The following is a 6,000-nucleotide window of genomic DNA, read 5'->3' on the forward strand; positions in this document are numbered from 1 at the left end:
GTGATGGTGGAGCAAAGCGAGGATAATCTCATCAAATTGTCGATAATTATCATTCCTATTAACGTGTTTCTTAACTTTCCGATACTTCAGTATCGTCAAACATTCGTTACTTAAAGGTGTTATCGCCGTTTCAGAGCGACTGCTATAAAAAGAGCCAACGCAGAACAATGAATCTCAATAATGTAACTCAACGTGTGCTCGTTTACCGTGCGAATCCTTCATTGTATATTACGCTGATATTACTAATGTGCCGATGTATTTTTCGCCGTTTATATATTATATATGCAGCTATAAAGAATGCATTGATACATTCTTGCATCGGCATCACGGTTTTAGATAATTTTTCTACGAAATAAAAAAATCCGCAAAAAAGACAGTTCAGAAATACGGATGATGCGCAGGGTAGTCCATCCACTCGTGGTGCTTTGAATGATCAAACACGTATCGGAAATTAACTTATGCAGAAGTTGCAAGCAATATAAAAAGGCACAACATGGCCTAAGTTTCATTGTTAACATTTTCGTCCGCACGCAAGAGAGTTACCATATAATCGCGCGCGCGCGATCGGGGATGGGCCACCCTGCACTGAATTCTCTCATCTTCTCCTTGTATAGCAACGAGATCACTACGTTGTATAATAATTAAGCGAATAATTGTCTCTTAATCTTTAAGTTATTCATTCACGAAACGCGATCGCATTGATACGCATCCCGATATTTGCCCGCATAACTCCCATGTCAGTAAAGTAAAAAGAAAGAGAATAAAAACCAAGGAAATTCACAAAAAATGAGTACGACAGTTTAGTTTACCCGTCGATATACGTCCAATAGTTCTAGCCGATGGTGATTCCGATTAGTTACTCCTATCCGGTGCAATAAAACTGAATTTATAAGTTGTCGCTATAAGCGGGAAGCACAGATTCTTGCATAACGCATAATACATAAGGTATAAAAAATTCAATCAATCAGAATCCTTTATTTCATGGAAAAGAAGGAAACGAAGGACTTTGATTGATTCATTTTCTTGCGCATAACGCATAACACGTAATGCATAATAAAATGAACCAATCAAAGTCTTTCGTTTTCTTCCTTTCTATGAACTAAAGAACTTTGGTTGAATTTCTTATACCTTACGTGTTATGCGTTATGCAAGAGTGTGTTTTTCGTCTAAGACGTTAATTCGTGCATTTATAATTATTAAAATTATTATTTTTAAAATTATTAAATATTATTATTTACTTACAATAAGAACGAAAAAAAAAATTTTACGATGTACAATACTTCTCGCCTTGTATTTCGCATTTTATTCTCATAGAAAGTTTAGACAGCACCTTTCTTCCAAGTTTTATTTATTTATTCTCGAGAGGACAACAATACATTATTCTCTCTCTTAAGAATAGAACAATCGTCAGATTTAATTCTACTAAGCGAACACAGAAATCGAGCAAGATGTGACCGATAATGCGATTATGCCGGACAGGTTTTTTGTGTCCGTATTCTCGATCTGAGCTACTACGAGTTCTTTCTTCCTCTCCCTCGTCGCGGTTACAGACGAATAAAGGATCGAGGGAGACTAAAGGGAGGCACAATCCAAGCCGCGTCCACAGAAATATAGCCGTGTTAAACGAACGCATGCATCGAACGGTAACTTCGATCGCTCGGCCACAATATCATTTAGCATCGAACAAAAATATCTTAAAGCTTGCGAATCCATCATTGTCTGAGATTCAATATGTGAAAATTATCTAAATTAAAGAAGAAAAATTTTTATCTATCTGTACAGAAATACATCATCTGTATTAATCTATAATAAAAATAATTGAAAAAATAAATACAACAAACGGTTGGAATTAAAAAAAATCTGATATGTTAAATGAAAAGTACTCTATAATTCTTTCATGGGGGTTGCTATAATTTTGGTACATTTGATACAAAACACTGTACGTCTCTTGATTCTACACTGTTAGAAATTTTATTATGAATTTAAGTAACATGTATTGTAAAAGAAGTTTGTGAATATGTGAGGTAACTGAAAAGTAATGAATGATTTAACTGAAAACTAAATTACAATAGTCTTAAATGTAATAAATGTGTGCATTAAATTTCATGTAAATCTACATAAAATTTTATGGCAAGTATATTAAATTTCATGAAATTTTATGAAAAATACATTAAATTTTATGCACACAAATATATTTTTCAGTTACAAATACATTAAATTTAATGTAATATAATTAAATTTAATGTAATGTTGTGAAGTTAAATTCAACTTATGTAACTTAAAAGCATATTATATTTCATGATACAATATTTTTAACAGTGTACATATTATGACTACGATGAATTTTGAAAAAAATATAAATATATTCTCGTTAAGATAAGATCGGTAAAAAATTTTCACTGAAGAATCCACATTTCAAGAGAGGCATGTTCAGTGAAAGGCACACTTTGCATAGCCAATGAAAATTTTTGGAACAAATCGGAAATACAGCGAAACTGATAAAGTATACTACACAAAACAATATATCTAAAATTTAATATGAAGAAAGTAATCGACAAAAACGACTTTTAATTCAATATATAGTATAATATATAAATAAGCAAATATCAACGATCTTGCTATAGTCATCTTCGTTCACGAATTTTCAAAGGAAATTTGTAACAATAATATGATTTGATCATTTTCATGAATCACTATGTCTGCCACGCGGAAAGAGTCCATGATGGTAAAACGTACGATTGATCTCCGATCCCATACGCGTTGTACATGGGGCTCGCGAACTGGAAAGCGACGAGCTATAAGAGCGTCCGCAAGCAGGCAGGCAGGCAGGCAGCGCCGGTTTATTCCTGATCGAATGTTTTTGCACGGCCGCCGCAATCCTAATTGAATTCGCTGTCGGCCGCTCTCGCAAAGCTGCACCGAGAGCGGTGCGTAGAATCACGCGCCGTACATATACACGAATTTACGTCATATAATTGTGTGGCAGAAAAACAAATCAAAACGGGAATAGTAGGATTATTCGAAATTCAGCTTCTTTCTCTTTTTTTTTTTTTTTTTTTATATATAAGCGATAAAAATATCCTAAGTACATTCTCGTAATTCAAAAGGATTAGAAGGTACCAGACTATCTCAAATTTGTTGCTAGACTTTTTTGCAGACACGATACTTACGAAGATGATATCAAATATTTGATGATGATAAAATTATTTAGAAATATTCGCAAAATATCTCTGCTTGAAAATCAGAACAGGTTGCTAATACTCGAGCAGAAGTCATTATGATATCAAAATGATGTCAAAATGATTATTAAGTCATTTTTCAATCATTTCCGATTCATTTTAATGTCATTTTGACGTTATCATGACTTGGGTATACATACAACTTATATACTTGTTTATATAATTATTTAACTGAAAGTCGAACGGAAACAAACATTAGGCTGTTCATACATAATGCCGTTCCTAATTTAATTTTTCTTTTCGATAGGAGAAATAAACAAGTACTCATAAATTCCTGCGGTTTGAAAGATTGATTGGAAAATATCAGGTCGTCTTAGATTTTTTGCAAATGATAATCGCAAAGATAATATCGAAAGTTTTACGAAGATAAAATTATTTAAAAATATATCTGCGATATCTCTTTGCTTTGATATAGAAAATCACACATAACATCAATGTAAAATTTATGCTTTATATTATATAATTTCCAATTGAAAGATAAACGAAAGCAAACACAGTATTGTCATTTTAAATTTAATTTTTTTTTTTTAAAAGAAACCGAAATATACTTTTAAATTCCTGCGATTTGAGAGACAGAACGATTAGAAGATACTAAGACGTTTTAAATTACCCATAGGTGGTAATATCGTAAGGATGATATCGAATGTTTTGCGAAGATAAAACTATTTAAAAATATATCTATTTGCTGGATATAGAACATTCTATCAATATAAACAACTTATATTTCTCCATAAAATTGCCCGACTGGAAAACGAATAAAAGCAAAAAATAATTGCGATTCAAAGTTTAATCTTTTTCATAAAAATAAAAATATGCTTCTAGATTCTCCAGAGTTAATCGGCTAATTACAAGATAAGTCTTAAAAGAGCTTAGATTTGTGTTGTAGATTATTTTACAGGTGATAGTCGCAAAGATAAGCGTCGAATGTTTTATATGGATGAGATTTTGGAGTTACAACGTGGCTCAAACAATTTGCGACGGTTCGAGGTCTCTGCGGAATATTCACGGTCGTAATGCATGTACCGGAAGAAGAAAGACGAAGCAGGAAGAAGACGAGAGATGGGAGAGACAGAGACCTCAGCCGCATAGGATAACAATGGACCACTTGTTAGATAGCCCATCCCTCGACACCGGGGATACAACGGATACTATTGGTTATTCATTGGAGCTTCTCTTGAAGCCGGTTATCTTGCCAGATCGGTTTAGAAATAGATCTGATCCAGTTACTTCCGATTATCGATGAATGCAAACTTTATTATCAGTCTCAAGAAACTCTTCGCTTTGTCGTAAATTTTTCACGTAAATTTTTTACGCTGCAAATAGGATTACTGCGAATCATAAATTCGTGAGAATATCATCGAATGTAATAACGTAATTGCAGAAGAAATATAATAAATAAAAAAAATTAATAAACTCTCAAACAAGGAAAATATGTACGTAAAATTACAATGATATCGTATATTAAAGAAAACGTTTTGCACCTTTATTACAATTACATTCAATGTTCAAATAATATCTACCTACAATTTTCTTCATCTTTTATTTTTGTAACTTGGATCGATTTTTTTTTTATATGCAGAAATGTTTGCAATAATTTAAACATCGAACAGAATAATGATGCGCATGACGTGGCGGATTTACGACACGGAAGTAAAATTCAATTGTCGACGAGATGAGGAATGGAAGAGAAGGGAAACACAAGAGATGAGCAGGAGACAGGAGAAACGACAGAGAACCGGCACGATCGGACGAAAGATGTTAAAAAACTGGTTCCCTCCATCGAGATTTCTTATCACTTTTTTTTAGTTAATTCGAATTTTGATTTCTGTGTACCTGTACGTATACTACTTTTGACAAATTTGTTTTGAACGATTTCTGAAGATTAAAAGGAATTAGTCAATATGTAGGTGTTTTGTAAATAGCTACGAGAAATGTGATTTCATAAAAATACTTATTCGAAAAAAAAAAACATAGATCACGTTACAAACTATAATGTTACAGTGGCTCGTTTTTTTTTTTTTGCGGATAAATAAATATAGTATATTTTTCCAATTCGATTCATTGTAGGGAAGAAAGAAAAACGAGTGAAGTCAGGCAGATATTTCGAAAGGAAAGGAAAAATTAGGAAATTATAAAAACTACATGACAATTTAATTTAAAAACGAACGTGTAACATATTTAAACAAAATTATTTAATTGCATTCTTAAAACTGCGTGCGCGCAGTGGCTAAATATCTGAATTAACACAGATATATTAAAAAGAAACTTGTATACAGTAAAAGCTCCATAAAATCTTTTATATCGGAGATTGGTTTAATTTGAATATTCGATTTACTTTCAAACTTATATATACCACTTTCATTCCTTGCTTTTCGCATTTACGCGATCTTCATTAATTCTTTCCCTAATATTAATTATTATTAATAAAATTAATCAATAAAAAAAGTTAATATTAGCTAGCGATATTAATTTACATATCAATAAAACTCATTTAAACGATCAGTTACAACTTACGTCGGAATACAGGACAGAATCTTAATTATCAATTTATAAATTATTTACAATTTTATGTACATCGTATAGTACAACAAACATTGAAAGAATTAAAATGCACATATACATGCATATTGGAAAATGTAAATAAAAAAAAATACACGGCAGATAAAATTATAAATAGCATTATATTTTGAATTCCGCCGTAAATTATAGATCGTCTAAACTGAGTTTAAGACATTAAAATAAAAAGCATACGGGGGGGGGG

This window comes from Trachymyrmex septentrionalis, unplaced genomic scaffold (assembly GCF_001594115.1).
Source record: "Trachymyrmex septentrionalis isolate Tsep2-gDNA-1 unplaced genomic scaffold, Tsep1.0 scaffold66, whole genome shotgun sequence".
In the NCBI taxonomy this organism is placed as follows: Eukaryota; Metazoa; Arthropoda; class Insecta; order Hymenoptera; family Formicidae; genus Trachymyrmex; species Trachymyrmex septentrionalis.